We start from the raw sequence: 24,748 nt of genomic DNA, 5'->3' as shown, positions 1-24,748 counted from the left end.
CTTGAAGACCGCCCAGTGCCACCCCCCGCCCTGGGCAGGGACACCTCCCACCAGCCCAGGTTGCTCCAAGCCCCGTCCAACCTGGCCTTGAACCCCTCCAGGGATGGGGCAGCCACAGCTTCTCTGGGCAACCTGGGCCAGGGGCTCACCGCCCTCACACCAAACAATTTCTTCCTCACATCCCATCTAAATCTCCCCTCTTCCAGTGTAAAACCCTTCCCCCTCGTCCCATGGCTCCCCTCCCTGCTCCAGAGTCCCTCCCCAGCTTTCCTGGAGCCCCTTGAGGGACTGGAAGAGGCTGGAAGGTCTCCCCGGAGCCTTCTCGTCTCCAGGCTGAACCCCCCCCAGCTCTCTCAGCCTGTCCTCCCAGCAGAGGGGCTCCAGCCCTCCCAGCATCTCCGGGGCCTCCTCTGGACTCGCTGCAACAGCTCCGTGTCCTTCTGCTGTTGGTGCCCCAGCGCTGGAGGCAGCACTGCAGGGGGGTCTCACAGAGCGGAGCAGAGGGGCAGAATCCCCCCCCTCGCCCTGCTGCCCACGCTGCTGGGGATGCAGCCCAGGCTGCGGGGGGGTTTCTGGGCTGCCAGCGCACGTTGCCGGCTCATGTTGAGCCTCTCATCAGCCAACACCCCCAAGTCCTCTTAAATATCAAGCTTTTGGGGCCAAAGGCTTGGTCCATAGTCTGACCCTGAGCATCCCGAAGCATGTCCCCGGGCATCGGCGCATCCCGCACCCACCGGCTTCTCTACCACGTCCCACCCAGCTGCAACCACACAGGGAACTGCTTGGGAAGGGGAAAATGCTGAGTGCACTGCAAGCCCAAAACAGCCACTTGCTGCACTTACAGAGCGTGTTCATGAATTAGTTGGGCTTCGTCATGCCTGGCATGTCCCAGGGGGGGTAATTTTTCCCCGATGCTTGATAGATTTCGTCCTAGCAAGGGTCATAGAAAGCCCAACATTGATGGGTTTCATCTAATTTCAATTATAGTCATTAAAACTTTTGCTCACATGAGCTGAGCCTTTCCAAAAGCCGTCGAATGACAGCCCATTAGAGAGCGGTTATTTATAGCAGGGCATGTTAATTTTACAGGATCACAGACCAGTGATTCAGTGCCTGGCGTTGCTGAAAGGAATCACTCACAGGAATGAGTGTGAGCTGACATAAAAGTACCTAAATCCACAACCTCCTGCCAGCAGAAGCTCCTGGGTTGGATGAGATGCAGGGGCAGCCGCCTAGGGACGGGCAAACCTGAGGTGCTGGGGTGGTCCACAGGTTGGGGACAAATACGTGGGATGCTGAATGATCAAATAATCCCTTTTAGCCCTAGTTTCATGCAAGCTGATGGATGGAGGCTGAGGAGGTCCAGGCAAATGGGTGACTTGAGCTCCAGGGTGAGCAGACACGGTGTTGGGTGATGCTAAAGGGAAGAGGGGCTCCTTTCCCGTGGTGCCTCCACGTTTTTCCAGCCCCAGTTTGGGAGCTGCGGGGCGCCCATGCTCTCAAACAGCCACCTTCCTCTCTTGCTCTCTGCTTCACGGCATTTTTCTGAACCGCCGGGATGCCCGGCTCTGCAAAAGGGCTTTGCTCAGCCTTTATCTCCCCCAGGAAAGCAGTTGGAGACACTTTATATGAAAGATGCTGGAGATGAGGGGGGAGGAGGAGGAAAATACAAAAAAAATAAAATAAAACCTCCTGCATTGCATTGAATCCCCTTGAATTTTAAAGTGCTCTGAGCTTGAAGCTTTGTGGTGGAAGAATAGGAGGAGTGGGGAGAGGGAGAAAGAGACGCAGGACAAAAGGAGTGTTTCACAGACGTGGTGAAGGACGGGCACAAATCGCTCCGGCCCTGGGTAGGGCCCAATCCAGACCCTGTTGGTGCTGGGGGACCTTTCCCACGGGTTTTGACCAGAGCCCTGCTGAGGACACCCAGTCCAAGGCTGCCCTGAGGTCCTTTCTCCTTGTTCCAGTCCATGGTCATCCCCAAAAGGGGGGCCAGCATCACTTCGTGCAGGGGGGCTGCAGGACAGGGAGGGACCCTGGGGAGGGCAGGGGCAGGATGGGGGGGCTCGTGCGGGGATGCTGAGGACCTGGACACGGACAGATGGACTTAATGGGCCGCCACCACTCTGCTCCCCATGCCCTGATGCGCGCCAGCACCGGGAACATCAAGGGGGGACCGTGTCCTTGTGTGGGTCCCCCAAGCCAGCGCTGCTCATCCCGGCTCCACCCCGGGGCTTGTTCCGTGCCTGTGAGTGATCATAGACAAGTTGTGGAGATTTTGGCCCAAAATCCACCGGGAGAAGGAATAGCATCCCACCCTCCAGAGCCCATTAGGAAAGGGGGATTTTCTACCAGGGGGATCCTTTTTGGTGGTCACGGCTAGCAGCATCTTCCCACCCCAAGGCGGCACGGCTCCTCCGGCACCCACAACCAGGCTGTGCTGAGCACGCAGCTTGCAAGCAGCACAGAGGCAAGCTGGAGCACAGGCTAAGGGGGATGACACTGTTTTCCAGGAATAAATGTAATAAAGAGACCATAATTGCCCTTAAATGTGAACCCTGGGTCCTCCGGGCCCATGCCCCCGAGTCACCCATAGCACCTCCGCTTGCAGACGGCGCTCGCACCCACATTTTCTTGCCAACATCACCCATCTGACTGCGGGCGATGTCGACCTCCGACAGAATTTGGCACAACCCACTTAAACCTGACCCACTGCTCCCCTTCTCCTGCCCAGCCAGGCCACCTCTGCCCTCCTGCCTGGCTACCCAGCCGCCTAATTGCAAGTCCCCCCGGACACAGGTCTCCCTTTTTCTATACGTTTCTATAGCACCTCCTGCAGCCCTGACCTTGGCGGAGCCATCTAGGCGATATAAGATAATATGATAATCATAGCGATGATAGCAATAATCATAATAATAAGCCATGTTCCGGCTAGGGCACCTGTCACCTAGGCATGCGAGTCCCAGTGACAACCAGCTATTACATACCTAGGCTAAGTGTAGTGGTGCCACGGCTGGGTGTTATTAGGAGAGTAGGGGAAATAGGAAAACAAATTCCGACTCTCCGACAGCATTGCTCGCGTCTGGAGGTCAGCCCAGCTCCCCGAACGGTCCCACGGGGCTGAATGTCTATGAATCAGTGAGTATTTTTGAGCGGGTAAGTGTCTGCGGACATCTCCAGGATGCTTGCGCAAATCTTCCCGCATCCTGCTGCTCGCATGAGGTTTTATTGTAGAATAAGCAACGGCGAGGGCGGGGGGGCATCGGTGCAATTTGCTCCAGCAAAGTTTTTGCAAGGCAGGGCTTTTAACTGTGAGCACAAATAACCCTTAAACCAACGTTATCGGGGAGGGGTGGTGGGTTCTCCGTTGGGTTGTACATCGGTCTGGAATGATTTCCCCACTGGGTCTCAGTTGGTCCCTCTGAAGCGGGGAGAGTCGGCTGTCTCTGCTGGAGAAACGATGCGCAGAGAGGAGAAAACCAGCTGGAGACATGATGCTCATGGGTCTTTTACACCAATGCAGGTAGTTTATGGGGGTGGTTCTTCAGGTACTTTTGCAGAAGGGGAGTTCTCCTGGCTGGGGATGGAGGGAGACGAGGGAAGGAGCCCAAGTCAGGTCACTTCTTTTATTTAGGTGCACAAAACCACCTCGTGGGATTTCCCGATGCAAGGTGGTATTTTTTAATGACCATTTAGGCACCAAGACAACTGTAACTCCTCCTAGGCTGCTGCCCGCACCTCTAAAGATCTAAATACCTTGGAGGAGCCTGGCCCTTGGCCCGCAGTATGGCACAGAGCATTTCCCCACGGAAAACACCAGCAGAAAGACCAGGTTCCCCCTGAAAACCCCAGCTCCCCCAAATCCCAGCCCACCCACCGTCTTCCCTCTTGTTCTTGTAACAGCTTCGCCACATTAAGCCGCCAGAATAACTCCATTGCACGGGCCACTTCACCTCTTCCCCTCTACCTGCAACGAAACCCATCTCCTGCTATTCCCTTTGATGACTTCTCTTCAGCTGCTGCAGAGGAGAAATGCTCGTATCAGCAAACAGATGGCGGCTGAGGCATGTAGCATAAAATATATTTATCAAGGCAAACAGCTGTAGCCCATTTCATTCCGAAGATTTCTATTAAAAGTTCTCTGGAGCTACAAGCTGCTCTGCCTCTGCAGCCGGAATAAAGCCGAAGGGACAAATGGCTTTTTTCAGAGCATTTCTTTCCCCTTCCTTAGCTCTTTTCTTCTCTGCCTGAAGAAAGCCTGACCTAGCTCTGCTTGCTGCGATGAGGTTGGGTACCAAAATGGAGTTATCACACATTAATGCGCATTTTTGGGGAACACCCTGGGGTTATCACAGATTAATGTGCATTTTTGAGGAACACTGTCCTGCCCATCCGTGTGCTCAGGGCTGTACAAATTACCCCAAAGGGTCCCAGGAGCTACAAGACTTGGGACAACCGCGCAAGGTCACAACATAGACCTGCAGGTTGGGTGACCTTCGCGTCCATGAACATCTCTGCTCAAGTCTGGATCACACCCGGAGCCCAAAGCCGGGCGGACGGCTTCCCAGTGCTCTTTGGCAAGGTCTACTTTGCTGTTGTCTTTGTTTTCATCCTGAAGAGACTTTACTGCCGTATTTACCATGTATGAGAAGGGCCAAGTTTGGAGGAAATGCAAAGTTTTGCTCAAGTGTAAATGAATTTTTTTTGGCAGACGTTCCTTTTCGCAGTGTCGGAAAATTCCCGGCTTTTGCTGTGAATCCAATTGAAACATTGACAAATATCATGAATTCCTCCACGCAAATGGGAATTTCCATATTTTGTATTAAACACACTCTCTAAATGCTCAGCTGATGCAATGACTCATGTATAACCCACTCCAGCACGTCCCCAATTGGGAAAAGATCATAGAATCACAGAATGGTTTGGGTTGGAAGGGACCTTAAAGACCATCTGCCCTGGGCAGGGACACCTCTCACCAGCCCAGGTTGCTCCAAGCCCCGTCCAACCTGGCCTTGAACCCCTCCAGGGATGGGGCAGCCACAGCTTCTCTGGGCACCCTGGGCCAGGGGCTCACCACCCTCAGAGTAAAGAATTTTTTCCTAATATCTAATTTATATCTCCCCTTTCTGAGTTTAAAACCATTAGATGTCCCCAAAGGGTCACTCCCATCTTTTGGAGTCACCTGCCACCAAAGCCACGACGGGCTGGAGAAGCCCAGGTGGAAGATGCGTCTTGGAGAGGGGATGGGCTGAACGCTGAATGGTCCAGAAAGGTAAAACCGTGGAGCTGCCTCTGCTTAAACCATATGGATGTGATATCTCTTTACATCACCTGCTGCTGTCTCAAATTCCCCCTTTTCTCCACATCTGTCTGCATTTCCCTGCAAAGCGTCATCTTGGGCTCCTCACCTGGGCTTGGCGAGGAGCTGCAGCTGGAAAGGCACGCCGCATCCCTCTTCCATCCAGCGGCAGCCAGCAGCATTTCAGCTTGTCCAAAAATGATCCTAGCAAGTCCAAACCACAAACAAGTTTGTTCTCCTCTCTCTCTCTTAAATAAAAAAAATATCCTTTTTTCTTGCTTTTCTTTTTTTTTTTTTTTTATTTGCGTAAAATATTCCTGGCAACCCCTCCTTTTTAACTGCCTGCTGCTTCCCCAGCCAACAGCTATGCATTTCATCCCAAATTCAGCTTTCTATTTTCAGCCGAGCGAGCAGTGGGATGAGAATTTTGCCCTAAAAATGTGCTCAGAGGAGTCGGGCTGCCATATGTGCGTGGAGATATTAAGAGCTTGTCGCCAGCCCCCCGAATAGGGAAAGCAGGCTGGCAGGGGCTGTGGGGCGTTAGCCCGGGACCAGGGGCTTGGCCGGCTCTTGGAAAACACGAGATGGAAGAGGGTCGGCGGTAGGGCTGTGAGAAGGCTACAGCTTGCAAAGAAGACCCAAGAGACGTGGGGTTGTATTTCAGCTCGGCTGCCGGGTATAACCTCTCCCTTCTCCGTGCCTCAGTTTCCCCAATGCTTTGCTTCGCTGTGCTCACGCAGCCTGGGTGGGTACTTTCAGGTAGGGGAATATAGCAGGGAAAAAGGCATACGGGGCAGAAAGCTATGGCCAAAATCCCGCCAGCTTGCCTTTTTACTCTGAGGACGGAAAATAAACCGCAACCCCCGCACCGGGCGATGCACCTCGTCTGCGGGGTCCTGGTCCGTGCAGGGCAGCAGCAAGGAAAATCTACCGGAGGCACTTATCCACCGCCACAGGAGTCTAAATGGCTCCTTGATTATCTCGTTACTTCTCCAGTAAACAGCTCAGCTCCTTGAAGGACGCGCCCCGCCACGGCGCTGCGTGGCCCGCACCCGGGGGACACTCGGGCTCTGCTGATGGTTGATGAGATCCTGGTTTGTGTTACTCCTGGAGGATGCTCTTGGCACCAGGATGGGCATCACACCTCCTGCCCCCGTCCTGAGCAGAGCTGTGGTGGGGAGGCAAAGGGAGTGGGAACGATGCGCCTTTTTGGTGTGTATTTCCCTCCTGGTGTTCATTGTCACAACCCAGTATTACTGCAACACAAAAATAAGCAATTGTTGCAACCTGCCATGCTACTGAACCCAAGCGGTGTGATTTTTGCAACCCAGTAACGATCATTTTTTGGTGCAATACTATCGCAACCCAAGTAAGAGCCAATAATTGCAACCCTGCAATTGGCTTTTGCAGGCTGCAAGCGCTCGGCTGCCGGCGAGCGGTGCTCCGCGTTGGAATAATTCATGGCTGGGCGACCAGTTGGCTTTGCAACCGCTTTGCAAAGCGCTTGGAAGCGACGGTGTAAATAATTACAGCAAAAGATTTTTGGGGCTGGGGGAATGGATTCGAAGGGGGCTGGGGAGGATTGAATATTTGGCCTTTTTATTTCAGGCACCCCGGAGCTTTTACGGTTTTCAAAGCCCCAGGGAGGACCGGTCCACGCCGCCTCCTGGATTTTGGCATCGGGATGTGCGCGTGGCGGGGGGAGAAGGGAACCGCATCTCACCTCCGAAGGAGGGACATGAAGGGAGATGGGGAGAAGAGAGATCAAAAAAAATGAAGCGGCAGCAGGAGGCAAGAAGAAAGGCAGCGGGAGAACAAGACCGGTCCCAAAATATCCCTCCCGTTTCCTGCACCGAAGACCAAAAACTCACACTTGGAAGGCTTTTCTGCGAGGGGAAGAGGCTGCAAGCTTTGCTGGAAGCGCTGCCTTGGGGCTCCCGGGGAGCCCTCCCAGCGGCTGAGCCGGGCGAAGCAGCTCCCGCTGCACGTCCCGTGCGGTCCCTGCGGGGCTGTGATTGGAAACGCTCCGAATTCCTCCCGAGGTGGAGTTTGGGGAGGCAAAGCCCCCTCTTTTCTCGTTTTTTGTCATTTTTTTTTTTCCTTCCTGGATGGTTGGGGTTAAATGCCAACCCGTTTCTAGGGCTGGGGGAACTCATTTTTCTGGGAGAAGACCCTGCATCGCTTATTACCAACGGTTGCGAGTACAGGGGTGGGAAGGGGAGTGACAAATCCCAAATTTGCTTAGTGACATCCCTGTGTTGGCCGCTTAGAAAAACGATATGCCTTCCTTTGGCGAGGCAACAGGCACCAAAGCCCCTAATTTGGAGGGACGAGGGCTATTTGGGAGCATCTCTTGTGCTCGCTGGCATCGAGTCGTCTGGAGGAAGAACGAGGGTGGGACGCTGGGCAGGCCTCGCTGCCCCCCCCCGCTGCTCTGCTGTGGTTCGGGTACGTATGGGTGAGATAAGGGGTATGATCCAGCCCTGCCCGGTGATTTCCCAACCCCTTTTCTCCACCTCGCTTCTGGCTCTTGCTGCTTTGCACACCCTTCTTCCCCCCCCCACCCCACCCCGGCGTTGGCAACCCGCAGCTGTCGGCCTGCCCCGTCCTCCCCCCCCCACCCCGCCCCCGCCGCCCCGATGATTAAAATGACACCTGGATAATGAGGACGCTTTGTAGGTAATTTAAACTGGAAGTCATTAAGCAGAAATAGCAACCCACCTGCCACCGCTGCCCTGTGACATTGCCCCCCCCGCCGCCCCCCGAGTTGTCCTAGAAGGGGGCTCTGCACATCCCCAAGGTTGCCAGCAAACACGCAGCAGAAATGGAGAGGTATTAATGTAACAGAGCCCAGGAATTGGGGATAAGATTAAAGACCACACTTCCAGGCTTGGAAGAGAAGAAGAATAAAAAAAGAAAAAATAAAAGTGCAACTTTCCTTGCCAGAAGAAAGCCGACAGACACCATCTTCTGAGGTTGTTAAAATAAGAGCCATCGTTATATCACGCTGCTGGACCAACAGTGGACTTTAATTTGGCCTGAACATTTAAATCCTCTTTTATTACCGGGGGGAAAAAAACCCCATTTGACACCTGGCAATTACTTAGTGTCTCGTAGCCGTTCCTTCTGGAGAGGGCAGGAGGGGTCAGCCGTTTCCCAGGGCAGAGGCGAGCACTCATTTTATATGGACTGGCAGCTTTTATAAGTCCTCGCCGCGCTCGTGAGATCCGATGGGAACATCAGCCCGGCTCTCCCGATCCTTGGCCAGAGACCGTCCCCGAGGGGCTGCTTTTGGGACCCCAGCGCTTTGGGTTTGATTGCAGCCTCCCAAGAGGCACCTAGTTTTTACCCACAGACATCAAGAGGTGGAGCGTTTCCCATTTTGCTTGGTAATTTCCTCCCAGGGTTAATCATCCTCCCTGTTAAAAATGAGCGCCGAATTCTGGTATGAATTTGTCTGGCACTAACGTCCTGCAGCAGCACTTTGCTTGCCTTTCCCTGCCTAGGATTTTCTCCCTCTGAAGCTGCTTATATGTGGTTACAGCTCCCAGTTTTTCTGGCTCCTCGAGTGATTTTCCTCCAGCACCCGCGATTTTGCAAGGCTCTTTTTTGTCCTCCCAGGTTCCCGTCGTGGGACCCGGCGGAGCCGCATCGCACCTTCGCATCTATCTCAAAGCGCCTAAACAACACGCCTCAAACCCCAGAGCCCTCCTGCAGGATTATTTTTCCGCTCCGAGATGGAAAAAATCCTTCCCGGTTCCCTGTGCGAGATAAGCACAAGTTGCTGCTCTTTCCTCGAGCAGCGGGTTGGGGCTGGTCTCCCTGGAGCGTTTTGGGATGCTTAAAGCCCAGTCGCTGCCACCTCCCTCCCTCCCTCCCTCCCTCGCTCATCTTTGCTTCCCGTGACACGGTGACGGACCCGGTGCATGAAGAGATTAGCCCGGTGTCGAGCCAGTGTCCGCGCCTCGGAGGAGCAGCGCTTTCCTTTTATCTCTGGGAAGCAGGCGCGTTGGACGTGAGCCCTGCGGGGATTTATGGGGGTGCCCTGGATCTGCCGCTGCCTCTCGCGCCGGCTCCTTTGCACCCGGGGAGCACCAGGCCCAGCGAGAGGGGTGTAAAGGAGGGGCGTAAAGGGCATTTTTGTTTTGCAAAGCACAACCCCGCGGCGATTTTGCAGGGAAATGTCTTGGAGACAGCACCAACCCTGTCGTCTCCCGGTCGCTGCTTCGGAAATCCTCAGTGATGCTTTGCCTTTTCCGAAAGGGACAGAAGAAAAGGGGTGTTTGGAAAGGCGCCGGGGCCTTGAAAAACGCAAATGGTCCCGCTGAGAATTTGGCCTGGGAGGTGTTGCACGAGGCTGCGGAACGTCTGCACGGCGATAAGGAGATGGTTAAGACCCCTAAATGCTCACAGTGGCGTTTTGACCCTTCCTGGCTGCCAGGGACGTAAGGTATAGGTGTCGTATAGATACCAATGCCGTACATAACCCTCCTATCCTGATGGATGAACCTGCAGGTCATCTGCGGCATCCAATTTCTTCTCCTGTGCCCTGGGACATGAGATACCTTTTTCCATGACCGCTCGCAGCTTCCTCCTGCTTTTTGGTATTCCCAGCACCTGCAGGCGCTGGGATTTTCCCCCTTCTCTCTGCTATCTCATGGGGATGAAACATGGAAGGATGGTCCCGTTTTATGGGCTTTCACCATTTTTGCAGGGGGGTGCAGCTGGGGTGTTTGGGGATGCGTCCGGGGCATCCGGGTTATCCCCGCTTCAAATAGGGAAACCTGAGAAAGGCAGAGAAGACGACAGTGCAAAGCTTGTACTTGTAGATGCTTGACTGCATCTCGAGCCCTGCTTTCCAGCAAGAACGGCTGCTCGGAGCGCTCAGTAAATCAGGGCCCTGTAAATGCTCTCGGAGAAGCACTTAAAAATCGCTCGGTGCTTTTAAAGACCGTGTCCCGTGCTGCGTGTCTGCAGCCACCTCGAAACGACGCTGCGCTGCCCAACATCCCGCACAGCGACCGTCTCCCGACCTGACGCGGGAGCCCGGTCCTTCGCCAGGAGATCCCCACGCTCTTCGCAGAGGAGAGCGGAACGATTCACTCCAGTTTGCGAACGGGGAAACTGAGGCACTAACGCGCGTTAGCCCTGAATTCTCGTCACTCTGCCGCAGTTCCCTCTGGCTTGGGCTGTGGTTGGAGACACAGCCCGAGCGGAGGGTGCCTCCGGATACTTGCAGGTGTTGAGCCACGGCAAGGCTGTAATATGCCGGTCCCGTGGCTAATGCTGGGAAGGGACATCTATTTTCTGGCTGCTTTGAGGATCTTTGGGAAAAAATGACTTTTTCCTGACGTTTCCCACGAGGATCCCTCCTGCCCAGGGAGGATGAAGCAGCGCGTTCATCCTGCACATAAATATCAATACCCGCTTCCCGTTTTTATTTCATTCCCTGCCTCTCCCTTCCCCATCTCCGCGCTGAGGAGAAGCTCCCAACTCCTTGGCGGGGAAAGAAGAGGCTGAAGGTTTGCAGGGTGCAACACAGGTACAGTATTTCACAGCCGGTTGCTTCGTAATGGGATTTTTTTATTGGAAGTTGCTTTTCCGGATCCGGCTCCGATTAGTAGATGCATAGCCCTGCATGCTGATGGATCTGCTCCGCTCCCAGGGCGAAGCCGTGGGGACCCGACGGAGGGTTTCTCAGCAGCAGGAGTTGAGCGATTCGGCACCCGCTCGGACACCTCGACCCACGCTCTGTGCGACCCTGCGGCTGATCCGGCCCATCCCGCCCGGAAAACTCCTCTTGAGAGCGAGCAGGATGCGGCCGCGGGTGCTGGGGCGGAGGATGAGGGGCTGGCAGGTGGAATTAATGCCGGCAGAGCAGATGCACACTTAAACAAACCATCCGTTCTCCAGAAGAAAACAATGACTTAGTACTTTCTAATTACCATCCCAAAGTCAAGCAATTACTCCTTATTCACACGTGATTGCTAAGAATAGCTTAAAATGAATAAACATTTTTTAAAAAAAGCTGCTTAGTAAATTTTCATTAGCCAACAATGTGAGTAAGGCATTTATACTCCGGCACAGCCCCCATAAATAAAGACAAGACGTTACTCAGTAAATGAGTGAATTAGTATTGTGCTTAATTGCTAGAAATTATTATCAGGTTACTACAATTACTATAAATTACCAGCAGGATCAACCCTTTTTATCATTTTTCCAAAAAAAGAGATATCTTATTGATATGCATTATGCAGTTATAAATAATGTGGGGGGGCAAGGGGCTGCTCCTGGGTGGGATTTGTATATGGAGAAGGGAAAGGCTACAGGGCACAGGGCAGCTCCTGCTCTGCGTCTGATGGCTGGGCCCAGGGGCCGGCGGGGGCCGGCTGTGGGGGTACATCTGGGGCAGGGCTGGGGGGTTTTGGGGTGGGAATTGTCGTGGATGGAAGGGACGGAAGTGCAAAAAACGCACGAAAGCACTGGCAGCGAGGACTCAAGAACACGATTTCGGCCTTCTGCATCTCCCTCGCACGCGCTCTTCGTCACCCAGCTGCCCGCAAGGACACAAGACCGTGCACCTGTGGGTGTCACCTCCAGCGACGCTGATCCCGGCCAGCATCTCCTCCCACGAGCTCGCAGACTCCCGTGCTTTGCGCTGATTACCACCCTCAGCATCTTATCACTGCTTTCGTTACCCATGGGGCCTGTTCCCAAATCGAGTTCTCCCTCCGTTACCTGCCCTTCGGCATCGTTTTCTGCACGGTGGGTTTCCATAGCAAGGGAAAATGGGGTGGGGCACGGGGGAAAAAATCACAGACTCACGGACTGGCCGGGGTGGGAAGGGACCTCTGGAGATCATCTCCTCCAACCCCCGGCCAGAGCAGGGTCACCCAGAGCAGGTGGCACAGGATCTCACGTCCAGGGGGGTTTGGAATCTCTCCAGAGACGGAGACTCCACACCCTCTCTGGGCAGCCTGTGCCAGGGCTCTGCCACCCTCAGGGTAAAGAAGTTCCTCCTCACGTTGAGATGGAACTTCCTATGGTCCAGTTTGTGCCCGTTGCCCCTTGTCCCGTCCCCCACTGAGAAGAGTCTGGCCCCATCCTCTTGCCCCCCCTCCCTCCCTTTAGCTCTTGCTGAGCGTTGCTGAGATCCCCCCTCAGCCTGCTCTTCTCCAGCTGACCAGCCCCAGGGCTCTCAGCCTTTCCTCAGCACAGAGGTGCTCCAGCCCCTCAGCATCTCCGTCGCCTCCGCCGGACTCTCTCCAGCAGTTCCCTGTCCTTCTGGAACTGGGGCGCCACCGATCACAACCCTCTGAGCTCTGCCATCCAGACAGTTCTCCATCCACCTCACTGTCCACTCATCTAACCCACACTTCCATGGCAAAAGCCAGCATTGGAGCTTGGAGGCTTCCCAGGGTGGCCGCGCTGCTGGTGTTAGTCCATCTGCTGCATCTTTGGGGTTTAGGGAGATGGAAAGAGGCTGGGGAAGGTGTTGCAGGAGCTCTGGAGCTGCTTGCAGATAGACCCGAGACCCAAAGACGGGTCTGTGCACCTAAAACCTGTCTGCTTCTTCCAGCTAGATCAGTTGGTCTAATAAAAATTTTTATCTGTCCCTATAAAGTGTTTCCTCTCCCAGCCTTAGACGCTGCAGGGCCATGGCTTTCCGGCAGCAGACACGGCCGGGTATTTCGCTTTGGGCAACGCTTCTACAAAATTGGGCGCTGTAAATCCGTCTCGTTTCCCCTTGTGTGAAGCGGGGGATAATGAGCAGGATGTGCGAAGCCTTGATCAGCTGCTGCTGGTGCAGCACACCCGTGTTTTCAGATGAAAAGCGATGAGGGGGAAAAAAAAAAGCAGTTATTAGAGCAGAAGTGCATTAGGGGAAAAAAAAAAAAAAAAAGGTCTGAATTTCCATTATCCCCCCGGAGCTCGACATCGCTGCAAGCCGTGGTGTTCCCGTTATTGCTCCGCTTATTATTATATGTTTTGATTTCAGATAGCCCACCTACCAGCAGCTCAGGTCCCTGGGTGGAGAGGTGGATCACTCACCCGATGACACTAATTTGGGTCTCGGGGGCATCTCACCCCATGCGAGTCTGAGCGGTGCCTGCGGGCAGGCGGCAGGAGCCGATGGCTTCGGACAACTCTGCTGTCAGCTCCCCGTCACTCAGGAAAAAACACTTTTGCATCGGGTCGGAGACACCCCGCAGGTGTTTATGGCTTTATATTAATAAGGAGAAGACAGAGCGATGCTGCAAAGGTTGGGCGGGGAGAACACAGACCCACATTTTTAGCCTTTCGGGCTCATGCGCGCACCCAGAAACAGGCAGATCCTTTGCAAACATCTGCAGATGTGTCGGGTGACGGCGATGCGGCTCGATATGGACCCTCCTGCCCCGTGGAAGGATGGGCACGGCGCCGGCAAAGTCTTTTGAAATCAGGTCGAAGCAGCCGAAGTTGACAGCCTGCTCTTGAAAATAATAAGGGAGGTGTAAAAGTGAAAAGAAATGCAGAAATACCCAGTGATTTGCCTTCCGTGCTTTGCAAGCATGGTGGCTTTGCGGCACCTTGGTGCCAACTTTGCACGCTCGTCCTTGCCACCGGGCGACGGAGAAACTCATTGCCGTTACAGAAAGGGATCTGCTCCTTCTCATTCACATGCTTCTCCCTCCTTCTTCTTTCCTGCCTTCATCCTTCGCCTTTCTGCCAAAACGCAGGCCAGGGCGCTGCTCCTTCGATCGCGTAAATACGCAACATCTGCTGTTAAATGGAAATAGTACGAGCTGCGCGCTCTCTGCCTCCTTGGATCTCAGCGCCGGGTGCAGGCTCCACCCGAACGCACCCAAAATGAGCCGAAAGGCTGCAGGGCTGGGGAACGACCAGGGGGAGCAAAGGGGAAGGGAAAATGAAGCCGCGGCAAGTGAGAAAGGGGAGGAAAGGGATTTGAAGAGGCTTAAATCCGTGCTGCCCCGTTGCTACGTCCTTCCCTGCGCCGGCGTCGCGCTGCCCCTGCCTTGTCGGAAGGGCAGCTGATGGCTCGGCAGGGAAAATACAACCTGGGCTGCAGATCCTGCCCCCACCGACACCGCTGCATCCGTGTGGTCCACCTGACCTGCCGCAGGGGTTACAGATGCATCCCTGGGATGAGGCAGCGCTCGAGAGGAGAGGAAGATGGATAGGGCACAGGAGCAGGCTCTCTCCCCCAATTCCGACACATGAGTCAGCAGGATGCCTGTTTTTCAAAGCCGGCTGCTCTCAAAAAGGCATTTGCATTTCAGAGAGATCCTGCTTTGCTCTCCCACTGACAGTGTTTAGCTTTTGTTTAAAAGCAGGGCTCCTCCGCAGCGCCGCGAAAGGGGCCCAGCGCCGAGGAGACAAGAGGCAGGAGCCTCTGGGTTTGATCAGCTCTCGCTTTGTCTCTGCCGTTCCAGTCCTTCGCCAAGAGGAGCCACTTTCAAAGTCCCAGGCTCATCAGAAAAATAAAAGGCTAAGCAGGGGGCCGCGGCCGGGACACGCACACCAAGGCGTTCAAAGGCAAAGGTCTATTTGGGAGAAGCCATCCATCCGGGGTTAGGCACCTCCGTCAGCCGGGGGCTGGGGTTAATGGCCCCAAACGGCTCATCCTGATCTCATCTGCTGGAGGAGACCTCAAGCAGAGAGAACCTGCGGCGACGCGGCTTATAAATCCCTCGCGCTTTTGAGTTGCTCTGCAGCTCTGCGCCAAAATCCGTTGCCCCTCCGCTTTGCTGGGCACCCCTTGCCTTGAGCCCCCCAAAATCCCACGGCCGCGGCTGCGTAACGCCCCCGCTCACGTGGCGCAACTTGCATTTCTGTTCCCTTCTCCACGCACGTTTACCAGGCGAGAAGTGCCTGGTGCTGCCAGCGACTTATTTTTCCCTTATACACCCCTCCAGCTCCGTTGGCTCCATTCCCAACCAGCGGCGAGGATTGCCCAGCCGACTCCCGGCACGCGGAGCTCCCTCGTGAATCGCCCCGCTTGGGTGACTCGGGTGTTTTTTACCTTTTTATTTTTTTTTCTTTTTACATCGGCAGCCGACAAATTTCAGCCTCCTGGGTGTTTGCAAATTGGTCTTTTGCTCCGGCGTGTCCAGCTCGGTGCGTGGTCTCCCGAAACGTCGTGTGCTTCGTGCTTGGAGGAGAATCGTACGCCGATGCTCTAATGCAGCTGGACCACGTGGTCACGGTGGAGGGGACATGGTGGCACAAGGGATGTCCCTGCCATATCCCCTTTAATCCGCCGTCTCCAATAAGAAAGCATCGCTTTTCCCACCGAAAAAACGGAAATCAAGTGAATAAATGCACGAAGAATAAAGTTTGAGGTTTCTGTTGGGACTCCCGCAGCTGAGTGAGGATTGATACAGAAATTGGGGAAAATCTGGGGAGTTTTGGGGCCTTGGGGCTCCAAATAAGCCTCTGTAGGAAATAATGTCACCGTGAGAGGAGCGGCGAAGCCAGTGCCCTGCGCTGGTCGAGGGGCATCGTTTTGCCTTGCCCATGAGAGCAGGTTTTTTGCCTTCCGCTTTCTTTTCCTAAAGGTCACCGAATAAAAAGTCAGAATGTATTTTCATGAAGACAGGATTTAAGGCTGCGGGGGGTGTGTGTGTGTGTGTGTGTTCCAAATCGGAGCAGTCTGAGGACGCCAGGTAGGACTGGGACGGGGTTTGCTGTTCCAGAGATGTCCGTGCCGGGGATTTTGGTTTATATACTGGGAGGTTTAACCTCAGAGCTGGCGAGGGGAACTTTAAGGTGTAGAGATCCCAAAGAGAAGTTTCTCAAGTAGATTTGGTTCTCAGAAAGTGCCCTGGATGAATTCTAGCCCCCAAAATAGCAGTTTAGGCTTGTTTGCAACTTTTCACCCTATTAAATGAACAACTTGTGAATGGCATGGTTGTGTTTCCCTTTGGTCCGTATTTCTTTTCGAGCAAAACCTCAGTTTTCTGATGGTTTCTTCCCCTACTCCATTACCTCTTCCAGAAAAAGCATAAAAAACCTAAAAATATCAAATGTCCCCCCACCACCTTGAAGGAAATCTGTAAAACACTAAAACTTGCTTATTTTTCCCCAAGACGTGGTTGCAAAAAGCCTCTTGGACAGCGAGGTGCTTTTTTTTTTTCTTTCTCTCTTTTTTTTTTTTTTTTTTTAATTGGGTGTGCCTCGCTCCTTATCCCAATTTCCGCGAAACAATTCCCAACCCTTCATTTTTTTCAGTTGGCGGCGGCTTGAAGTTGCTCCTGGCATTAGCATTCGCCGCAAAACCAGCCCTGAAATCAAACGCTGCTGCTCTGCTCCCGTATCTCTTTTCCCCTCTCTCCACTCCCCGCGTCGCTGTAAATCAATCCTATCAGCTCCCGAGTAAATAGAATTGCTTCAAAACATTCAAATAACCCTACACGCACCTTTTCTTTGGGTTTTTCTGGTGGCAAAAAGAAGAAAAATCAGGACCAATAAGGGAATGAGTAAGTAAATACAAAAAAAAAAAAAAAAAGGAAAGTGTGTAACCTGGGGATTTTTTTTCATGCTTGCTGGCTTTCTCCTTCTCCGGGTGGCGGGTGGTTTAACGGATTCCCCACATTTTGCTGACCCACGGGTAGAATTTGCTGGGGTTTTCTTCCGGTGGATGGAAACAGTGGGTAGGAATAGGAGCGGGTGGGACGCGCGACCGACAAAAAGGGATGGTGGCATCCGTTGCATCCGCACGGTGCCAGCGGGGAAGGTTTGCTCCCCAGGAGCTTGGGGCGAAATGGTCATTTTGAAAATCTGCATTTACATTGGAAAAATCTCAGATCCCCGTCCCTGGAGACGTTCAAGGCCAGGCTGGATGAGGCTCTGAGCGACCTGGTCTAGTTGAAGACGTCCCTGCTCACTGCAGGGGGGTGGGACTCGATGGCCTTTAAAGGTCCCTCCCAACCCAACACCTTCTCTGATTCTATGATTCTACGATCTCACGGCACCCTCGCTGTCACCTCTCGGCTGCAGCGGTGAGACAAAAACCATCCTGGGGTCATTGGCTCTGAGCCCAGCCTTGCTGGGGAAGACGCTGAAGCTCCAGGACCCCTTGAAGTGGGCTCTGTTGAGCTGCTGCTTTGCAAAAGGAGCTCGCAGCATCCCCCCCCCAACCCCGATGCCACCCCTGGGGTGTCTCCATCCTCTTTGCGGGCAGCAAGGCCGCCAGGGTTTTAGCACCGGCGGTGCCAGCCCTGAGATTCGGGTTGACGGTGGGAGAAGCATCACGGCACGAGGAGGAGTCAAGAAATAAATAGATTAAAAAAAAATCTGAAGCCTTCTAGCTGAGTACTGCTAATAACCATATATTCTGGCAACAGTGGAGGCACAGGAAAGGCTGGGTGTATTTATAGACCCAACTAACCCGCGGATCCAGGTGCCACATTTTGACTCCGTACCACCTTCGTCGCTGGATTTTGTGTCTGCCTGAGGATTATTTTGGAAAGAGTTATCATTATCCCTGATTTATGGCTCTGCACTAGGGGGAACTCTTACTTTCCGCCGAGACAATTACTGAACCCTTGCAGAGAGCCACTTCAAGGCATCGCAGCCTCTGCTCCGCCGCTGATTGCAGACAGACGGGGTGACGTTGCTTTACCAAGAGGATGGTTGATTAGGTACCAGGCTTCATCTCCCCGTTACCTCCAGACGGTATTTTCATCTATAGTAAACGGGCAGTTTAAAGCCTCTTATTTGTTAAAACAGTAGCTTGCGATTTGTTTTGGTGATGCCTTCTCTTTTTTTATCCCTTTCTGGGAAGTTTCAACTTTCTTTTTCCCTTCCGTTTGCTGCTGTGAAAAGCAGACGTGCCTGCACACGTGTGCGTGCGTGTGTCTTGCGGTTCCTCCAGCTCTCTCCCTATCCTTTACATCACTCATCTCCACCTCCTACCCCACCTTCCCAGGCTGATATGGGCCTATCGAGAATACAATCAGAATAAAGTCAATTAAGGACAGGATTAGACCGAGAGGAGGTTAATAGGACTGTGACAACAAGACGTTTATTCGCAAGTCTTTTCCTTCCACCCTTCACCGTCCAAGCCTATTTTCCCGAGGCCCATCAGAAATGAGCTGCATGCTAATGTTGCGCGCAGCGTGCTGCGATCTGTGCAAGCAAAGCCTTGCTGAAAAAGTAGAAAAAAACCCAAACCACCCCAGAAAAGGGGTGTCCAGACCCAACAACCCCTTGTGCCAAAATTGCCCTAGCGTGGTATGTGCTAGTTGGTAACCCCCTGAGAAAGAAGGGTTTCTGCTCTGTGAAATCACGAGTTGCAGCTCTTTGCTCTTCATTTTGCATTGCCTTCTGCCCTTCCTCTCTGAAAGAGTTTCAGAAGAAGCAAAAAAGCCATCATTTTGAGGTCCACCACACATGGCAAACCCTCCGGGGTGAGCAGCCCCATTTTTAGGTGGCGGATGGCACGGCACCAGGAGCGTGGTTGCCCCCCGAATGAGCGGAGCTGGAAATTTAACCCCCTGCCGCAAGCCAAGCGTTGGGTTTTATTCCTGCGTGATTTTGCCACGCGGTTGCTTGGAGACGACCATTCGATGGCCTAAAGTGCTCTCACAAGTTCTGCGTCCCCACCACAATCGCGCCGTGAGGACCTCTCCTCCCCAAGTGGCTTCTCCAAGCTCTTCCATCTCCTCTGGGGCAGCCGAGCGGGACATTTTCACGGCTGCCGAAGGCACATGCTGTTTCCTCTCCCACTGGAAGAGGACTGAAATGCCAGCAGAAATACAAGGAGCATTAGGAGGTCGAGAGCAGCTGAGGGTTTGCGGAGTTACTGTTGTGGTTGTTCGCAGGGATATCGAGCCCACCTGGAAGTATGAACAAACCCTGATTTATACAAAAGCTTGAGGATAGCTGGAAGTGGAGTGGAGGGGACTGTCTACGCGAATTCCAGTCTATTTTTATTGTTTCTACTGCGGTTTTCCCAGCTCGCTGTGGTGAGAACTGAATCGAGAGCCAATGGTACCGGCCACCTCCTGCGGCTGGGCACACCTGTGAATGCCACGGGGGACCGGCTGCTTTTTTTGGCTGGCACCGGGTGGGCATCCCATCAGGACGGGACATAGTACAAGCCATGAAAATAAAAGCACAGTGCCAAAATTCCCAAGGCTGCAAATAAGCAGAGCCTGGGAGATGTCCCAACCCTACCAGGAAAAAAATCTATATTTTGGGGAGAGAGATGTTTAGACCATGACACCCTTAACAGTCCTGGACAATTTCAGATTTTCTGGCTCCTGCCTTTGGCATCTTTGTGTTTAATCATCCAAATATATTATATTTTTTTTCGGATCCGTGGGCTATTAATACATATTCCCCTACGGGTTTGTTGGAGAGACCAGATCTGGCCTCAGGGATCGCAAGCAATGTCAGAAAAATTGGAGAATGTACGTACAAAACAATAAAGAACTTCTATAAATACTCCTAAATCAGTACTCCTCCTGACACGATTTCATCTACACCTACACTGGAATGGAATGTTTCCCCCGGCTTTGTCTAATCCTTTGCTTTCACCCCGCCTATAACTTGAATTTCCAGAAAATCCTTCGGAAACGAGTCCCACAGTTTAACCAACTCTTTGCTTTAAACCTGCCTCTTGCTAGTTTTATCCAGCGCCACTTCAATCCCAAGTCGCTCGCAGAAATGAGGATTTCTGTTTCGCCCTCTCGGCGCCATCCACAGTTTGTAAACCTCCGTCTAATCCTCCTTCGGCCGCCTCTTTTCCGAGGTAAGAAACCCAAGTTATTTAATCTCCTTTGCTATGAAAAAGCTTTTGTACCTTTCCTAGTTGTACCCATGAGGAATGGATTTCATTAAGCAATAAAAGCTCGTTTGTCAGGTTTAGCTTAATTTGCTTTCTGAGACGCAGGAAGGCGAGTACTCAGGTGGGGTGAGAGCCACAGTAACTCCTCCTCAGTTGCCCCGAATTCGCTCATTTTACACGAAAAAATCTGTACTTATAGGCTTGACATCCCATGCACCAGGGGCAGCAAATGCCCAAGATTTAATGACCCCACATGTTTTTCAGGTGGACTTTGCTGCAGGTCCCAGGATGGGAAGAAACACCCAAAGCAACCCCTGGGTCTGCAGGTGATGGCGGGCGTGGGGATGTTAAATGAACCCGGAAAAGCTTGTTTCAAAGGAGGTAAAAGTTATAGCAATCGTGCCGGGAGGTGCAGAGGCTGGGGGAACCTCTCTACGAACACACACATTATTTTCGGTGCCGCGGTCGAAGAGCAATTCATCTCCTTTCTGTGCTCGTGTTCATGGTTGGGAGAAAGATGCCCACGGAGAGCAAACGCTGCAAAAAAAAACCCCACAGCCACTTTTCTGAAAGCTTTTGAAGACTTATTTTTTTTTGGAAAAGAAATAATCCCATTATTTTCACATTTCTTTCGTCCTTCATGTAGGTGTCCTCCAAACGGCCTCAAAATGACGGTGACCTTTGCTGGGTTTCGGGGATGGACTCCTACCACCTCTGCGCTGGAAAAAAAGGGCAACAAAATCCATCCGATTCCACTTCGCAAACTTCACAAAGTCTCAACTGGTTTGTCCCCGTCATCTTCCCAGGAGCCGACTAATCCTCCTGCATCCAAGAGCTCGCTGCCGGCTTCACCTCTCAGGGGAGAGACTCGCCCTCTCCCAGATCTTTTGTGAGAAGTGGCACCGTTATCCAATTTCCTCCTAATTGCGCTAACAAGGATGAATTAGGACTTTCATCAACAGGGGCGAGTGATCGGTTTGGAGTCAGCCATGGGCGACGGAGCCAGAGATTAAACAAAACTATCATGTTAATGTCTAATAATACAACAGCAAGTGGAAATTAAGCACAAGACAAATATGCTGTGCCGGCGACATTGGAGAGTTTGTTCTTTAAACACAACGTTATTTTAAAGGCAATGCTATTATTAGGGCCATCTAACTTAATTTCGTAGGCATAATAGAAAAGTAAATGTGCCGCAGTTGCACTTTATGTGCAATTTCGAAAACAAACCCAAACTGGGGGAGAACGCTGCATGTTACTGAAATAGCCACTCCAGCTAAATTCCTCTCTGATATACGTTAATTATCTCCAGCAGGGAATGGACAATTTCATTTGGAGCCACGGCAGTTGGCTGGATGCTCCCTGTGATGGGAGCGAACCCCACGACTGACCGACGTGCCGAAAAAAACCCCGTGAGAGCGGCCGCGGGGCGTCCCCCCCCCATCTCCCCCCCCCCGCCATCACACCGCAAAATCCAGAGGGGTATTTTAACCCCTGGTTTGCCATCGCCTTGCCAAGAGGTGAGTGGAATTATGCCTTGGGATGGACCCACGTTTATCATCTGGGTGCTCATTAAACACGTTGCCGATCATTTTCCTCCGGCAGCAGGTTCATTGGGTGGGTCTGGCATTTTTTTCCTGCTTTGCTCAGTGGAAAAATACTTCCATCTGGGGTGATGGGGTTTGTCCCCCCCCAAAACAAAACATCACTGGGCAAAGCTTTCCTTGAGCGTGTTGGCTTAAGCAGTGGGAGACAGCGCTGATAACTCCCTCTTTGCTTCTGCAATGCGATGTCGGGATTGATCTGAGTGTGAAGCGATGCAATCCAATTCCCCCGCACGCAGTTTGTTGTTGTTTTTTTTTTTTTTTCCTTTTATTAAGTTGCATAAAAACTGTGTCTTAGCGCTCGAACGTCTCGTCCTGCACTTATGGGAACATTTTAGATGAGCAACAGCGTTGAAAGCCCTCTTTCTTTATTAATATCCAGCTCTTCCTGGGACATTACCCCCTATTTTATGATGAACAGGGGGGTAGAGTGGGTTGTAATGGTCATGCAGATCTCATGCTTTTTGGGTTATCTCCTTTTTGCTGTGTGTCGCCTCCCCTGGACACCAAGGACAGGATCACAGCGGTGTAAATCTGCCATCAGGGTGGGCTTTGGGCTGGTGATGCTCAAGAAGGGGCCGATTTGTGCCTTCATGGGCATCAGGAGAACAGGGCTCAGGAGTGCTTCAAAAAACTCACACCAGGAGCCATCTCCTCCCTGGCCCCATCCTGAGGGTCTCATGAAGCCTAAAATAGCAAAGGAGAAAGGCTGCAGAGCGCTTCCCGTCCCATCCTTTATGTCTCATCGATGCTGAAATGCTTTCTCCCCTGGCCGGTGCATTCAGCGCATATTAAACGCAATATGAAATTCCGTCTCAGAAAACCCCAGAGATGGCTCTATCGACTGTCCTTTAAATAGAATTAAAATTGACCCGAGACAGATCTGCGAGCCTATTGAATTACACAGTCCACCACCAAGCTCAGGCTGGCCTTGCAGGAAGAAATAAAGCAGCCCGGAGCAGAAATGAGGTGGACACGATGACATTAGGATGGGAACCTCTCAAGATGGACTCGCACAAATATGTGGCATGAAGAGGGCAGGGAGGAAAAAAATTTAACCCCTGCAGTGTGGGTCACGTGAGTTTTTGGGTGCAACGGGTGATGGGCAAGAAGAGGCTGCAAGGTGCATCATGGCAAGGTGTTGACATGATGGGTCACCCCCCTGTTCTTCCTCCCCGGCATCATCGCTTTTTGAGCTAAAATAATTAACGTGGCGTGAAGAGGGAAAACAAACGCCAGGAGGTAATCTGCTGTGGTTTTCAGGGACCTGTCCCCCCCACCTCGGCCTTCTTGTAGGAGATGGGAAGTGCACGGGATTGCTTATTAATGCTTTTCAACTTTTGACTGGCATACGCGCATGTTGCGCCTGTGCCTGGCGATAGGCCACCTAATGGGCTCCGGTGGGAGCCCGGCCCACGGTCCGCAAATCAGCAAACCTGGAAACTCATCAGCGCTTCAGGCATCAGCCGCATTTTAAAAAGACCTTTATGATGAGTGGAATTAACAGGATACGTCCCTCTGGAACCTGTTAGCTATTTTATTCAGACCCCCACGGCCAGAAAAAAAATAAAAAAAAAAAAAAAAAAAAAATAAAAAAAGCGCATCTGTTTTGTTTGAAAAAAAAAAAATTGTCTTTAGGGCATTTGTACTATTCAAGGCTGCGCAATGCCAGGGGACAACGGGAGGCGTTTTATCAACTCCGCTTTGCTGGTTGAGGCCGAGGATATATAGGTCGCTCGGCCGGGTAAAAATGAATCACTGCAAGCCCGGATAGCCTCTCCCTGCTGGGGGATCCCTTGGAAAAGCCTTGGAAAACAGCAGCAGCAGGTCTGCAAGATGGTCCCGGTCATCCGGGGATGGATGCCCTGGCAGGGAAGCACAATGGGAGCACTGGGATGTGTGGAAGACACCGCGCTTTGGTAACCCGGCTGGAATATTTTCTTATCCTTCTCTCTCCGCCGCAAACATTCGCACACGATATTATCTCCTTGGTCTCCAAACGGGGGAAAATGATGGCGTGGCTTGAGAGCGCACCCCTGATTTATACCTGCGTGCGAGCCCAGCACAGCCCAGCCCCAGCCACCGCTATTATTAGCTGACAGATTTTAAAGAAAAAACTATATAAATCTCCCCTTGTGCCATAAATACATTTCTGCCTTGGGAGACCACGAAGCAGCTCATTATACCACATCCTGAGAGAGAGGCATGTGTCATCGGCGGTGACAAGCCATGCATCCTCAAGTTACCTCGCCGGCCGGGCCAGGGGAGCTTTTGCTGAAGTTAAAGGGAGTTTGATGTTTGCTCAGGGCAAGAGGAAGAGAAGATGCTCTATTTCAGCAAGGCAGGAGCCCAGGAAACAGGATTCCTGGGTTTCGTTCCCGGCCGCCTGGCCCCAGCAGGGTAATATAAACTATGAATTAGGGGGAAAATTGGGGGAGGCTGGATTTGAGGGCTGCTGGGAGCTGTTTTGTTGGGTGGCTCGTTTTTTCGCAGGTCGGTTTGCTCCCAGGTGAACACAACGATCACAGCAGGTAAAAAAAAGAAGAGGGGGAAAAAAAAAATAAGAGGGGGAGGTTTGTGTCTGCGTGTGGGTCCAGTGCAGTGTCTGACGGTGCTCCATGGGCCTGGGAGCAGAAGCCATCCCTGAGGGATTTCCTACGTCGCTGGTGCAATTGCCTCTTCCTTTTTCGCATGGGTGGAAACAGCTGGATGAAAAGGAGGAATTACTCTGGCTAGCCCACCGTCTACCTGACGCGGGGCTTCCAGTTCAAGCTGACCCCAAACCTCCGCAAAATTTTCCAGCGGGCTTTTTCGCTACCAAAGGCTTTAAAACCACCCCTTCCCCTATAGGGGGAAGGCGCAGCTATAGATCTCTATTAGCATGCAACGCGGAGCAGCAATCTCTGTAGTACAAACCAGTTCTCCAGATTGAGAACTTGCCAAGTGTTGGATAAGCTGTAATAAAGTCTCTTGTTGTAAGAGCACCCCGCTGACACAGGCTCTGATCTGAAAGGAGTGGGAGCAGAATTAAATTCCCTCGGCTGAAGCCTG

This window comes from Rissa tridactyla, chromosome 17, assembly GCF_028500815.1.
Source record: "Rissa tridactyla isolate bRisTri1 chromosome 17, bRisTri1.patW.cur.20221130, whole genome shotgun sequence".
In the NCBI taxonomy this organism is placed as follows: Eukaryota; Metazoa; Chordata; class Aves; order Charadriiformes; family Laridae; genus Rissa; species Rissa tridactyla.
This window is presented reverse-complemented; position numbering follows the sequence as displayed.